Source organism: Callospermophilus lateralis, chromosome 7 (genome assembly GCF_048772815.1).
Source record: "Callospermophilus lateralis isolate mCalLat2 chromosome 7, mCalLat2.hap1, whole genome shotgun sequence".
NCBI lineage: Eukaryota > Metazoa > Chordata > Mammalia > Rodentia > Sciuridae > Callospermophilus > Callospermophilus lateralis.
The window spans coordinates 16482796-16499265 of record NC_135311.1 but is presented as its reverse complement, the minus strand read 5'-3'; the positions used below and the strand labels follow the sequence as shown (position 1 = coordinate 16499265).

General features: G+C 43.1%; 1 pseudogene; it reads right to left on the bottom strand.

Annotated features, from left to right (window-relative positions):
- Window positions 1-12836: 12836 nt before the first annotated feature.
- On the bottom strand, window positions 12837-15728 carry LOC143404071 (dual specificity protein phosphatase 4 pseudogene; annotated as a pseudogene).
- Between the last annotated feature and the right edge of the window lie 742 nt (window positions 15729-16470).

Here is a 16470-nt window from a genome sequence, read left to right as displayed (position 1 = left end):
CATATTTTCCTCTCCTGTCTGAATTGACACCTACTCATTCTCCATGAATATTTAATGTCTTTCTTTCTGGACAAAGTCCCAAGACCTTGAGGGTCCCTCCAGGGCTGCATCAGAATCTGGGAAGAGAGAGATATCCATGGAGTCCACGTGGCCTTGGGACGAGGGAATTGGAATAGGCGGCAGCCCTTGGGACAGGGGGCCAGGCAAGATGTTGAAGCCTCTACCCCTCTCTAGCCAGCCCAGACTGGTATTGCTCTTAGTCTTGCAGGACTGAGAAATAGCAATGGTCACCTCAGAAGACTTCCATGTCTGTCACCTTAGCGTTCCACCCTGCTGATGACGGTCTGTACTTGACACAGCTTGGAGTTCACCAACATCCTGGACTTGGGGACTGGTTTCTGCAGGAGCTGTTCTATATTGTCAACACAGCACAGGCGCCTGAGTGCATCTGGGGTGGTTGGAGTGGAGGTGAGACCAGGAGGGGGTGAGAGAACAAACACAGATGACAGTTTGTATGCAGAATGACAATTACTGGTTGAGCAAGATGTCAGCAGGGGCTGCTCGGCTGCCTGTGCCAGGCTGCACTTGCCATTATTTATGTGTAATCCTCGCCATCGCCCCACAGGGTAGGTTTTGGTAAGGTCTCCAGTTTCCAGAGGAGGCAATTCAGGCCACCCTTGCATGAGGGTGGCATGAGTCAAAGCGGGGGCGAGTTGGCTCTGTGAGGTGGGCTCTGTTCCACCTCTTGAGAGCTGGCTAAGAGGCTCTCCCAAGATTCCTGCCTCTGCCTGGTGTTCCCATATGTTCCCAGTCCCTTCCGGCTCCCATTTTCTGCTTCTTGCAAAACGTCATCATTTTCTTGGCCTCTGAAGAAGGCTCTTCCTTCACTGACCCAGTCAGGGGATATAAGCCCAGTGCCACACACCCCAAGCCACACACAGTAAGTCCCAGCACCTATCCGAAGGTCTGTTGTGATGGGAGATGGGGTTTATCTCATCTAAGTGACATGTTAGGCCATGTGCTAGGACCAGCACCCACTGCATGGTGTCACGGTGGACTGCCCTGGCTCTGGCCCTAGAGAGTGCCCCCTCCATTACCCTGTTGGCTCTTCTCCACCTTCCCAAGGCCCAGACCTCAAGACCAAACAAATAAACATACAAGGCCACTCTTTAAATTGCTCAGGGTCATTTAGTTCTCTCTGGCCCCAGCCCAGGCTTAGTTCCAGCCCCATCCTCCATATTCAAATGCCACAAGGTGTTCGGAGAATAACTGGCCATCTTCCTCAGGGGCAGTGGAGTGGGGACTGTCTTGTCTGTCCATCCTCTACCCTCAGTAGAAGGCAATTGTGGTGTTTAATGACACTTGTCTTCTCTTATCTAAAATTTGCGGGGCCATTGTCATTCTGTGGTGCTATAAAGCGCCATCTCCCTGCATATGCAGGGAGGGCCTCTCTTCAGGGGAAATGTTGGGGGGCTGCCCCCCCAGAGGAAAAGGAAGAAGCTGCTTTCCACCGTGACCTCCCTGTTCTTCCAGCCGGCTGGGAATGAACCCGTCCTTTCTACCAGAATAAGGCCAAGGGGACCCCTGCCAGGTGGGAGGACTGGGTGGGGTCTCTGTCAGGAAGGAGACAGGCTTTCCAATGCAGGGAAAGAAAGGGTGCCCTTCCCCAGAAATGGGCAGAGAGTCTCCCCCGGAAGAACCAGGGAGGGGCCTGTGAAGGTGCCCCCGCTACATGACTGGCACCTGGTACAATTCCCCGGGTCACCAGTAGTATTTAGAGGAGGTATTTACATTGCCAGGCTGTTTCAGAGGTGCGAGGGGAACCTAGAGGAAGAGTTGGGTCCACCCTAGCGTCGACGTTTGACTAAGGGTGCAGGGCAGGATGGAAGGGAAGCCAAAACCAAGGAGGAAACCCTACGGGGGGGAACCCATGGGGAGAGACGGGGCTCCCCACCAGGTCAGCCTTCTCTGGAGCCTCTTGCTGCCCCCAGGAAGGCCTGCCAGAGCACTGGCTTGGGGCTCCTTCCCTGTGGGGCAGACAGAACCCACTCCTTCGGGGAGCCTTCGATGGACTCATCCAGGTGACACACTGGGCCCGTGCTAGGAGTGGTCCGACTTCCAGAGAGGAAGGCAGCTCTGTGACGTGTCCTGACAAAGCTGTGAGATGCTTTTCCCTTGAGAAGCTGGGGACAGAGCTGGCTTTGTGACTTGAGGCACTCGCTTGAAAATGCCTCCTCCACGTTGTCACAAAGTGTCTCCCGGCTGAGTCACTCCTGAAAGTCCTCTCAGAGAGATCCTGTAAGGAGCCCCGCCCAGCCCCTCACCAGGATCAAAACGTCAGATTAATGCCAGAGCAGGAGCCAAGGGGCCCAGGATGACCCAGGACTGAGCACGCAGAGGTCCCTGGAGAAAGGCAAACTCAGGTGAGGAGCGTGCAGAGCCCGTAGCCTCCTGGGAGGGCAGGCCATTCTGAAGGGTCAGGGCTCTGCAGAGGCTTTAATAGGAAATCACCAGGACTTAACGTTCTTGTTTCTGTTTCTGGGCTTTTTTGATAGGTTGGAGGAGAAAAAGAGGCCAGGGGAAAAGGAGGAGAGAAGGCCTTCATAATTCCAAGTCCTGCTGACAGGGCTTTTTTTTTTTTTTTTTTACAAATCCCATCCAAGCCTGAGCACATACCCAACTCTCTAAAGAGAGTGAGTGTTCCCTAAGGAAAAATATCCCCCCACCCCCCGACCCTATTTGGGAAATCTTTGCCAGAGTCACTCTGGCTCAACTCTTTCCTCTTGCATGAGATAGGAAAGGAGAATCTCAGCACCGTCCCTGCTGTCCACCTGGAGTCCAGCCAGCTGGAGCCAGACCCCTGGCAGTCCCAGGCGTGTGGGTACATGAGCGCACTCACGCACACAGCACACACGCCAGTTCCGGCACACCCCGGGGAGCTGGGAGGACCTTGCTCCAATTCTACCCTGTTTGACTTGTCTTTCTGTCACTCCTTCCTCCCCCGCCAGAGGACTCCAGCTGCACCGCCCCCCTCCCCACCCCAGAGGGACACTTTTTGGTTCTCATAAGAAACTGCATTTGGAAGAGAAGATCTTGCACTCTGAAGACTATGCAGCTTATTAATACTTAGAAGGATGGTTATAAGTTTGAAACTGTGTCACCTTGGATTGTGTTGGAAAAAGAAGGATGACAGTGATCTCTGTCTCACTCATGGGGAAGATGAGACACCGATAAGGGGTAGAACTGTTCAGTGTCCCACATTCAGCCAGGCTGTCGGTCAGCATCCAGGAGGCCAGCAGAGCAGTTGGGTTTGGGACAGACTCGGGGCCAGCCCTCTAGAAGCCTGCAGGGAGGCAGGGTTTGGAGACAGGAGACCAGGGCTTGAAGCCTGCCCCTTGGTGTGACCCCAGAAAATCACATCACCTCTCTGTTTCCTCAGTAGTCACATATGAAAAATAATCTCCATGGCAGGGTGGTGATTAGGACACAATAAAATCTCAACAAGACCAAGGAACTACCTGGGTTCCTGCCACAGTCTATTGCTCCAATACCTAATGTGTTTATAGATAATTTTCCAAGTAGATTATCTCATTTAACCTTATCAATACAGTAAGAAGTCAGTATTTCCATTTTATAGATGAGGAAAGCTAGGGAAATTCCCTGGAGTCACATGGTTTTAAAGTAATAGAGCAGAGAACCCAAACAGGGCAGTTTTTCAAAATGCTGTATCACTCTACCTGCTTTGCCTCAAGGCAAACTATTACACTTTTGTTTTAGATATTTTAGAAAATACAGATATTTAAAAAAAAAAAAAGAAAAAGAAATGCCCACTGTCCCCAGGACACCATGATTAACATTTTGATAATACCCAGAGAACGTCTGTTGCTTAGAAAGTCATATGAATGCCACGGGGACAGGAATCTACTCTGGACTGGGGTTGGTGCATTGGCTGGGTTAGGCCTGGAATTTTCCAGGATTAAGTGGTTCTGGAAGAATCCTGGAAAGAAGGGAAGGATGTGGCGTGGAGAATAGAGGGAAGAAGATCGGGAGGTGTGCTGGCTGGGGGCAGGCAGTGAGTGAGGCTCAGAGGTCTGATGGGCCCCAGGTCAGACTCTCACAGAGGACATGACCCCTGCCCATTTACCCTCAGTGAAGCTTTGGGTTCCCTGAGATGTTAGGAGTGGGAAGGGTCATCGGTCTCCTCTCAGATGATGTGATTGAGACATCCTGAAGACTCTCTGGAGCACACCTGTAATCCCAGTGGCTCCGGAGGCTGAGGCACGAGGATGCGAGTTCAAAGCCAGCCTCAGCAAAAGCAAGGCACTAAGCAACTCAGTGAGACCCTGTCTCTAAATAAAATACAAAACAGGGCTGGGGATGTGGCTCAGTGGTCAAGTGCCCCTGAGTTCAATCCCTGGTCTCTGATCTCACTCACTCAAAACAAAATAAAAACAAAATTCTGCAGAGCCCTGTGATCTCACAGGGGACTAACGACCTAACCGGGTGAGCCCTAGAGTCATCACCTAACCCTCTTCTGCAGCTGGGCTCCCTAGTGAGCATAGTAGAGGGACAGGTTCAACTAAACCCTGCCTTCAGCATGAGAAGTGCAAGGTTTGGCAGAGCTCCATCCCCCCTCCCCCGTCAGTGCAGCATCAGTACCTCCTTTGCACCATGCAACTGAGTGTCTTTTCTGTGACATGGGACTGGGTCTCAGCTAGCCAGGTCCTCCTCACTAAGCCCTGGGTCCAGACCATTCATGGCCCCAGGGAGAGAGACACCGTTATTTTTTTTTTTTTTTCTGATACTGGAGATTAAACCAGATACACTTTACTACATTCCCAGCCCTTTTTTGATCTTTTATTTTGAGACAGGGTCTCACTAAGTTCCTGAGGCTGGCCTTGTGGTCCTCCTACCTCAGCCTCCTTAGTGGCTGGGATTACAGGCTTGTGCCACCGCGTCTGCTTTTGAATCACATTTTCAGGATCTGTTTGAGTCAGATTTTCACTGCTGTGACTGAAAGACCTGACTAGAACAACAGTAGAGGAGGAAAGCTTTATTGGGGGGCTCACAGTTTCAGAGGTCTCAGTCCATAGTCAGCCAGCTCCATTCCTCAGGGCTGGAGGGGAGGCAGAACATCGTGGTGGAAGAATGTGATGGAGGGAAGCAGCTCACATGATGATCAGGCAGCAGAGAGAGTCCATTCCACTCACCAGATACAAAGTATCTACCAAAGGCACACTCTTGCCAGCGACCCGCACTGACGAGATACACTGGGTTCAAAAGAGCTGGCTTCCCAGGACACAGAAGTCATTTTCATATCGAGGGTGGGACTGCTCTGCAACCTCAAGGGTCCTCTTCCACGCTGGAAGGGAAGAGAGCAAGTGCCCTTTATTTATAGGAAAAAGGAGACAAAGGATTTTCGACAGAATGTTCTTCACCAAATAAGGCAGGGGATAAGGTTTCAAGGGGCATCATGGATTCCATTGGGTCGAACCCAAGTCCAGAGCTAGAACAAACCTCTTTGCCGAGCGAAGGTGGAGGTCACCTGCATCATGCAGCCTACAGCATGCAATGCCAAACCAGCACACCCGCACTCAAGGCTGAGAGAGGATGCTTAGCCTCCCACAGCATGCCCCTAATGCCCACCTCCTCCAGGCACACCCACTCACCACTCAGTTGATCCCTCTCAGGAGATTAGTTCACTGATTGGGTCTCATAACTGTTTCTCCTCGAAACCTTCTTGCATTGTCTCACACATGAGCTTTTGGGGGTCACCTTATATCTTCAGCAGAACAGGGTCCTCCCTAACCTCATCCTCACTGTGTTCCTGGGTTCCACGGGAGCCCAGGCCCCTCTGCTCTGCACTGCCACCCACCAGGCTTGTTTCTGTGGAGGCCCCCTGTAGCACTGAACCCTGGCCCTGTATTTAGTAAATGCTCAATGTATACAAGTGAGATGGAATTGTAAAGGAAGAGAAAGGGATTCCACCGTAATGCAGGAGCCAGAAAATTCCATTTGGCATCGCAAGACCACCCAACCCTTCAAAACCTCAATTTTCTGATCTGTAAGCCGAGAAGGGACCTTAGTAATCTCAGCATTTCTGAGCTCTCTCTGCCTACCAAAGCGAAGTCTTGACTCTGAAACTACCAACTGCAGCAGAGGCTCCTCAGGGAATTCCTTGGAGGCATTAGGCAGGCAGGTCCAGTTCCCACCATTTATTCCAGGAACAAAATGGGCTGGAGCAGAGCTGTTGGGCAACCTGGCAGGACCATAGCATGTGGATGGCAGTGGTCAAGGTTTCCAGGAGCTGCGCCTGGTGGAGGAATCTGATTTCCCACCGCAGGGCCTGCTGGGAAGGGGCTAACTTCCACTCTGCCTCCTTGAGAAGGAAGGACTGCCACAGACAGGAGATGGCTGTGTCTGGTGTGAGAGGAGAGGCAGATGGGGGTGGGGGAGGCAAGAAGAGGTAAGAGGAAATGCTAGTGCTATGTGGGAGGCACACAATCCTTCACACCTCCACACCCCTCTCTTTACCTCCCTCCCCTCTGTCCAATCCAAGGTTCCTTCATTCCCCCACCCCGCTTTATAGATCAGCATCTGCTTATCAGAGAAAACATTATGTCTTTCATTTTGGGGGTTTGGCTTATTTTATTTTCTATTCTTAACACTTGTTCTAGGGACTGGTGTAGAAATGGGAAACAATTTTTTTTGTTTGTTTGGAAAACTAGGAATAGGAGGAAATTTTTCTCACCTGACACATGTGTCTATGAAGAACAAACAACTGATACATTTAGTAGTGAAATGCTGAATGTTTCCCACCTAACTTCAGGAACAAGGTGAGGATATCTCTCCATGTTCACTTACTCTAATGCTGGACATCTTAGTCCACAAAATAAGGAAAAATAAGGACAAGCTGAGAGCAATAAGTGTGGAAATGAAAATAAGAAACTGCTGGGCTGGGGATGTGGCTCAAGCAGTAGTGTGCTCGCCTGGCATGCATGTGGCTCGGGTTCGAACCTCAGCACCACATACAAACAAAGATGTTGTGTCCGCTGAAAACAAACTAAAAAAAATAAATATTAAAAAAAATTCTCTCTCTCTTAAAAAAAAAAAAAAGAAAATAAGAAACTGCCTTCATTTGAAAAAAAAGTCCTAAAAAATCTTCTTCAAATTGCTATTATTATTTTGTGATATTGACAGGGTCATAGGATTAAAAGTTAATGAACAAACACACAAAAGTGTTGACAAAGGAAGAGACCCTGCACAGAGAAGAATTGGAAGACTTTAATGTTATCAAATAAGTTATTCTTCTCTTTACATCTGCTAAGTTTCCAGTGTTAGTTGAAAACTTCTCTCCAAGGCCAATGTTATACAAATACTTCTTAAAATTATCATGAAATTAGTGTTTAAGTTAATTTTTTTTTAAAAAAATTTTGGGCTTACATTCATTTAGAATTTTTTTTTTTTGTCTGATGAGTCAGTGCTCCAGCATTATTTCTTTCTAGGTGGACACCTAATTGGGCCAGAAGAGATTATTTTTTTAAAAGTTACCATTTTCTCCACTGACTTGATATATCATTAGCTTATTTGTTTATATGCCAATATCATCCTATTTTTCAAATTGAAGGAATAGAATTGTTTTAGTCAGCTTTATGTCACTGTGACCAAAATACCTAGCAAGAACACCTTAGAGGAAGGAAAGTGCCTGTGCAGCCAAATATAAATGGAACAGTTTGTCACACATTCTTTGCTATCTGACTCCTTTTGCTCAGCATAATACTTCTAAGATTGTTTCATGCTGTTACTCATATCAGTAGTTTATGTTTTTATTGCTGAGTACTATTCCATTTCAAGGATTATGATAACTTGTTTTATCCAGGCACTTGTTCATGGACATTTTGATTGCTTCCATTTGGGCACTACTCTGAGCATAGCAGTTCTGAAGTTCATGGGAACATGTAGTTTTCTAGTTTTGTGCTTTTATGTCTGGTGACAGCATTGACAGGTCACATGACAAGTGTATTCTTATCTTCATAAGCAGCTACCAAAATGTTTTTCAAAGTGATTGTAACATGAACTCCTCTCAATAACAGAGGATGGAGCTGCAGTTGTTCTAAATCCTTGCCAACACTTGGCATAGTCATTTGAATTTTAGACATTGTGATGGATGTGAGTTGGTCTTCATTCTTGTTTTCCTAATGGCTCATGCTCTTGAGCAAATTTGCAGTTGTTCATTGATGTTTACATTCTCTTCTTTGTGTAGTATCTTGTGAAATATTTGATCCTTCTTTAATTTGTTTGTCTGACTATTGCCAAGTTTGAAGATTTCCAATGACCATAAATCTTGTCAGATATCTGAATACTGTTAATCTATAAAATATATTATTATTATTAATATTATAAATATTATATGTGACTTATCTTTTCATTTTCTTTTTCTTGATGGAATCTTTCAAACAGCAGAAGTTTAAGATTCAAATAATGTTTAATTTATCTCTTTTTTACGTTAATAGTTTGTCCTCTTTGTCTCAAATACAAGAAATCATTGCCAACATAAAAATTCAAGGCCAGAATTTTTTTCATCTTAGTTTTCTTCTCCAAGGTTAGAGCAGCTTTTATTTCTAATGCAGAAACAATGAATTAGCACACCAAGAGACCAAGCTGAAGTCTTTCTCTAAATAGAGAACAAGGGGGTAACAGCATCTATAACAAGAAGATAAAGAAGTATAAAAGAGAAGCTAAGATAAATGAGTTCCAATATGATTTCTAGAACAAAAACAAACAAAAAACAAAGAACTCATTAGAGGAGCACAGATATGAAAAAATAACATAAACATAAGAAAAATATCCTGGCTTGTCTTCAGATCCAAAGACATATACAACATTAAAGAAAAGTTTAAACCACACATACATGTACACACACAAACACACACACACATACACACACTCACACACACACACACGCACGCACACACACACACACTAAGGCATACCCCAGTGGAAATTTAAAGTGTTTAAATTTAAAGTGTTCCATAACCAGAGTAAAAACAGAAAGTGTAGATTCTCCACAAAATTACAGAGGAATTCACAATAGTAGTACATCATGAAAAATACAAAGTAAGATCTTATTATGTTATAAAATTACTAATAATATAACTGTGGATTTGACAGCAATTTTTTAAAAGAGGTGCATAAAATAAAAGCATGAGGTAATGTATGTTATTATTAATCTCTTAAAGTTTCACGTGATGCTGAAAAAAATTGCAAGATATTGGAGAAAATAGTAACAAATTATTGTGTAGGAAAACTGTGTTACCCAAGGCAATTTTTATTACTGCAGAAAGCATTTCAAACCATATAAAAGGGAAATATGAACTGGCCAAGGCTCCAACTGTTCTTTTCCCCATGTGTCAAATTGAGAAATCACCAACTGCACATTTCACTGTTGCTGTTTATTTATGTTACTATTTTCATGGCTGGTCCCTAAGATCTGAGTTGGCAGAGGCAGAGTCTCTATGTATACAGACAAACATCTCTAAAATATAGAAAAAAGTGTATTTTCTCTTTTCTTATAGTAAACAAAAAATTGCATTTGTTTACCAAAATGTGTGTGGATATTTGATCCTCTAACAGTCAGTCAGTTCCCTAGTAGATACCTCTGGGGGTATCCTGACACTTCCTAGAAAATAGGGTTAGATTCCACAGTTTGAGGGTGAATCTTATGAGGCTGCAGTCCACTTTGGATGCCAAACGCAAGCCTAGAACCTTATTTTAGGGGGTACTCCTATAAATTTGTAGTTCACCAAAGAGGACCTGTGCTTCTATATATGTAGTGTGTGTGTGTGTGTGTATTTATGTATATTTACATTTTATTTTATAAAATGTTTATTTATAAAATAAACATCTTATAAAAGAAATATATGTAATATAATATAAATCAATATTTTATTATACACACACACACACACACACACAGCTGGTAGGCTATAAATTGGGGATTCTAGTCCCCTCCTTAGGTTTCTTTAATTTTCTAGAGCAGCTCAGGTATACACTTGTGTTTGTAAATTTATTGGTCTATCAACAAAATATATTACAGAGGAGATTGATGGGAAGCCAGATGAAAGAGAGCACAGGTAAGGGAGAAGAGGTGCAGAGCTTCCTGCCCTCTCCAGGAATGCCACTCTCCAGGAACCTCCCCATGTTCCACTACCTGAATGTTCATTGAAATCATGCCTATTGCATTCCTATGAGTAAAACTGAAAATACTTTAGATGGAAGTATGCAGTGTGTCGATGTCTAGGTCAATCCTGACATGCCTGGTCATGTTACTGGAAAGCAGAAAACTGTTCTGTGCTGGGGCAGAGTATCATGAGTCCTTGACAGCCTGTGGATTTCCAGATTTGGGCAGGTGGGAAGTGGTGCTTCTTGTAGTAGACTTGATATGTGTTGGGGATGAGTTGAAGTCAGAGCTCTAAATTAACAGTCGGCTGAGAAGGGCAACTGCCAAGGCATTTGCAATAAGAAAAAAACTGCCACTTTTCTATTGACTGGGTCCTCCTTTCTGTGGGGAGCAGGCATTTTCAGGAAGTGTCCAAGTGGGCCTGCAGGAGAGATGAGAGGACCTGTCCAAGAAAGAGCAGTGCCCCTCATTCTTCTATTGGTTTCCTTCTCTTGCTGTTATCTGCAATCCTTGTATTTTTAATGGTAAGGATAGAAAAATATCTTCAATAAGTAAAGATCAGAAAACCAAAAAAAAAAAAAAAAAAAAAAAACACCCCATACTGAAAGCAAAAAAGACACCCAAGGTGAAAGTAAAACCAAATCAAAGAGATGTAAAAATATAAAAGGTACCCCTATGTATTCTGTAACATCAGGTTCTATTCTAAACAGTGTATCTTTAGGATAATTACCTTTGCTTTACTCGACAATATCAGTGACTGCTATTTTCTTTAGGAAAATAGTGTAATCTACTTAGAAAACTTTATACACACACACACACACACACACACACACACACACACACATATATATAGTGTTCTAAATAAACCAATTGTGACACTCACTATCAATAATATCACTCTATATTGACTAAACTAAAGGTAATTATCCTTTGGGGCTGGGGTTGTGACTCTGTGGTGGAGAGCTTGCCTGACATGTGTGAGACCCTGGTTTGATCCTCAGCAACACATAAAAATAAATAAGTAAAATAAAGCTATTGTGTCCATCTACTACTAAAAAGCTGTTTAAAAAAGGGGAAAAACACAATTTTCCTTGATGAAACGTTATTTTATGTTTCATCCTATAAATTGGTAGTCCACCAAAGGTTTTGATTGTATGGTTGTCATTTTCATTCACTTTTGTGTATCAATTCTTTTAAATATGAATTTGTCTTACATTGTCATTAGTAAGTAAATTTGCTTTTTCTTCAAATCTTTGTCAATCTGATTTTTTAAAATCAGCTTGTCTTGTTCTAAAATTGAAGAAATCATGTTATTTCTGTTGAAATTATAGTCCCTTATGAATCTTGTAGGCAGAAGCGAAAATGAATGATGTTGAGTCTTTCTAAGAAAAATCAATTCAAGTCTCTTTTTCTGCATAACAGCATTTTAAATTATCCTTCCAATAGATCTTGCACAGCTTTCTAATGTTTTTTGTCTAATCTAATGTTTTTGTCTAAGTATTTGTTTTGTTGTTGCTATTACGAATGGATCCTTTCTTCCTTCACATCTTGTGATAGTTGCTGTATGTGTAGCAGTAGTGATAATAATAGAAAAAATATACTGAACATTAACCATGGGCAAGTCAATTGTTATAGTAAGGACCTAGAAATGTCCCCTAAAGTACTCAAGTGTTAAACAAGGCAACCATGTTCAAAGGTGGAACAGTTGGATTACAACAACTGCATTGATCCATTTGATAATTAAAAATTTGAATGAACTCTTGGTTGGTAACTGTAAGCAGGTGAGTCATCATGGGAGGAAGAAGGTCATAGGGAGCATGACCTTGGGTTCTATATGTACTGGTCCCTTCCCCTCTCTCTGCTCCCCAGCTCCCATATGCTGAGCAGCTTTCCACCATCATATCCTTCCACCATAATATTTCTGCCTTGGAGCCAGCCAATGATGATCTGAACACTCTGAAATTGTGAACCAAAATAAATCTCTCCTCTAAAAGTTATTCTTTCAGGTATTTTTCATCAAAGCTCATTAACATAGCTATGTTGTGTTTTAGGTCTATCAACTCAATCTTCACAAATAAGGCCTTATATGTAGAGAGGAGAATTCACTCTAGTAATTATATTACATAATTAATTACATATATAATAAAATGCAATTATATTACATTAAGGGATATATTCAAGATATTTCCATAATTTATAAAATTTCTAGGAAGGATAGAGACCTCTGTTTGGATGCTGCACAGCTAGAAAAAAATGGAGCCAGGAGGAAGGTCCAAACACAGCACAGAAATATTCTAGTGGACACTACTCCCCAACTTGTGCCACTTAACACCTTGCTGCCAGGAACCCAACTCCAGAGCTTGATCAGGATACTCACTGTCTTCGCAAGAACATAAATTTTCTACATGCCATTCCTACCCTGAATCATCCATATGCACATGTAAGTTTGTCTCACATGAATTCATCTCATTGAAGAATCAATGCCAATTGGAACCCTTACTCCAGATGAGACTGGGAAACTGCACTTATATGTTATCAGTCTATGCAGTAGGAGAAGGTATGATAAATGGAGAAAAAGACATCTACCATAGTAGACATTAGACTCATTATATACTCTTGATACAAATTTATATATTGTTCAGTCCCACAGAGGCTCTCACATCCCTTGCTGGCAGCAACCTTCGTTCCAGGGGTTAGGTGAGTGGCTCTGAGTTCTGGGGGAGGTAAGGTTGGGGTTGTGCTGGTCCTGCAGTCTGCTGGGGGCCAAGTGCACACCCAGGGAGATAGGGAAGCTGAAGACAAACTGTGAGGTAAGGATGGGGATGGACTTGCAGTACCCCTAAGGGGCCTGAAGGGCTGGCAGGCCTGGAGGGGCAGGATGTGGCCAGCACCTGGGACAGCTGCTCCATGCAGCTCAAGGCCTTCTCCAGCCTCAGCTGCTCCTTCATCATCTGCTAAGCCAAGCAGATGGTAGCAGAGCACAGGATGCCCTCCTAGCAGTGCGCCATCCCTGGACCGCAGTAGTCCTTCACCGCACAGTCCTACTCCATGGCTTCCATGAACCAGGAGCCCATGTTGGACTTGTGGTTGTCTTCCACCAGATGCATTTTTACTGGTAGCATCCTTGCATGTGGTTTGGGCATTCAGAGGAGACACTGAACAGGGCTGTGTTCCCTAGGGCGTGCAGCATGTCTCTCCAGGCAGCGTGGAAGGTACCATGGAAGTAGAGGAACTGAAGAATCTCCAAGGGACCCTGCCGCCTGTGCAATTTCCACTTGCTTCATAGGATACTTATCTATTAGATCTGTGATTCTGGATGTCCTATTCAGTTCCCATGGGCCTATATTGCTTCTGCTGAGAGAAGGCAATCTCTTCAGGGTTGATCTACCTCCCAGACTAACTGTACTAAAAGTAGGGTAAAGACTGAAGACTTCTGGGCACCACTCCAGGTTCCTGGAACAGGACATAGTAAAAGAAATCGGTCTGTAGAAAATATCTTAGTTTTTCTGACCTTGATGTCTTCAGCCTTGAAGGAAGTAATTTATCAGTTGTAGACAAATATTCCTTAAATGATTAATGTGCTTATGTTTATGTAAATTAATAGAGCAGTTATGGAAATACTATGAGGCTCCTCAAAAAAAATAAAAACAAATAAACAAAATATACTGGAGATGTGAGTCAGTGATTGAGCTCCCCTGGATTCAATCCTCAGTACCAAAACAAACAAACAAACAAAAAAGTATTGTTAAATGTTTGAGGGCCTTTTGGAGCATTTTGAAAATCTAGGACCTGTGATTGTTAAAACCTTGGGGAAAAGAGAGGACATTTAACAATGAGCAAACTAAGGCACAGAACATTTAGGAAACTTGTTCAACATTTTCTAGTGAATCAGCATTAACTTCCAGAATGAAGTCTAGCTCAACTCTGTTCATTCCTTGCTTAGGTTATACAATCATGATGCTTTCATTAATTCTGTTTTATTCCTCAACAAAAGGGTAAGTCCTCTAACAACAGCAACTCAGTAACATTAACAGTAATCAAATCATGCCTTTGATAGTTCTTAGCATCTTCAACCCCAAGCCAAACAAGCATGATTGAAGGACAGTTTAGTGAACAGATTATGTGTGGAATCCACTATATCTTTGGTTTACTGGGTTACGATAGAATACTAGCTGGCAGCATCTACTGAGTCAGATATGAAGCTTGAGTAAAAGATGTGACCATAAGGGAAAATGTGTAGAGAACTCTTCTTGCATACATAAACTTAAACCTTTGGGCTAAGGTTAGGATTAAGTCAGTGCCCTCCACTGAGTTGAAAGCAATTTGGGTTTTTATTTTCCAAGAACCAAAAACTACATTTGACTATGATGTAATTATATTTCTGAGGCATTAAATTTACATAATAAATATAAAACCCAGAGAACCCAAGAGCCTGAGAAGATATACCAAGGAGAGTGTACATTCAAGTACCACAAGAAGTGTTTTACAGCACTCTTGCCCAGTCACCTCTGAGAATTGTCATTTCCTTTCAATACTAAAGGTAAGGTCACACAATAAAATATTTTCAAATAAATCTTTGAGGACACAGGTCAGAGATCGTAGATGGCTCTGCCCTGAAATTTGCCTGTGTGTCTTGTTTGACAGAGCAGTTCTTGTTTTCCTTTTTTGTTCATTTGTGATACTTACTGGGAGTGAACTCAACATCTTGCACATATTAGGCAAGCACTCTCTTACTGAGCTACATCCCCATCCCTTTATATATTATTTTATTCTACTTTATTGAGTAGGGGTTAATGTGTTTAATTTGCCAAAGCTGGGCTTAAATTCATGATCCTCTTGCATTAGCTTCTTTAGTAGCTGTGATAACAAGCATGTGCCATTGTGCCCAGGTTTTTTTTTTTTTTTAATTTTACTTTGTAATTGAATACTTTTGCAAATTAGTCACTGCAGTTTTACCTTTTGTTCTCTGTCCCTCCTGAAAACTTTTATATAATCAACCTCGCTAGTTCCTGGAGCTTTTGAGTTTACAAGTGCTGGAATTTAGCTTTTCTGACAGATTTTCACATAGGGAGTAGGTTAGCTCAATAATGAAATTGTACGAACCCAAAATGTTCCTCATGATTCAACCTACATTGAAACCTTAGGAACTCTCTGTGACCGTCCACTTCCACTGTGTTGATGAGAACCCCAAGCCATCTCATACCCTAAGCTTACAAAGCCTGGGTCTTTGTTTATATTTTGTAGTTTATCTATCTTTTATTACAGCAGAAAGTCAGAGTAACTTCCATATTGCAGCTGAAGGATCAGATGGGTGCTTCTGGAAAGAGAGTAAGATGACACCAGGGTGCTCCTCAGCTCTGGGTCTTGCAGGCACAGGGCTTCCCCATCCTGTGCAGAGGATTTCTTCTAAAGAGGGCAACCGAATCTGGCTTCCCCAGTCAGCTCTTGTTACAGCATTTATTTGAGTGTTATGGCAGCTGTCATTCTTAAGAACTGTTGACAGGTTTGTGCTTTCTGTCTCTTGCTCTTTCTTTAGGACAAGTGACATTGCGCTAGCCAGGTGAAGATCCTTGAAGACCATGAACAAGAAAAGAATCCCTGTGATTGGGTGGAGCCTGTAGGCTCTGTTTTGTCAATGGCTGCCTGGATGAAGTCTTGGAAAACCTGTTTGCTTTGAAAGGACTGATGACATTGGAGAGCTCTGGAGGTATCAGGTCAGTCTTTTTGTCCCTTAGTACTTGAATCACTCTCTGCACCTGGGTGGATGCAATATTTTATCTCATGTGAGGTAATATGAGAGCTTGATAGTGACTAAATCTGATAGAATTCTGCCTGTTGACTTCTTAGCAGCCCCTCACCCCACCTTTTATGGGGGTTTGACTTTCCCTCTGTTGGCTGCAAAATGCCACATAGATATGACCCTTTTTCCTTTTCTGCTGTCTATGTAAACCACAGAGAACATTTTCATTTCATTCATCTTGCTGTTTTTCAGAAGATTGAAATAATCTGGAGAGGAAGGAAGGATGAGAAACAAAATCACGTACATTAGAAAGCACATAGGGATTAGAAAATGTAGAGTGGTTCCTTCTGATTTGTCTTAAAGGTAAGTGAGGTAGAATTACCTGCTAAAAACTCATTCCAAGAACACCCACTCCCCTGCCCAGTCTTTAACCTTATTTTTTCTATTAAAAATCCAGGTATTTCTCTGACAATTCTAGTCCTTGAAGAAAATATAAACTCTGATACTGTTTTTGTTTCAAATTTCTTGCATTGAGAAGTTCAAAGTTCTT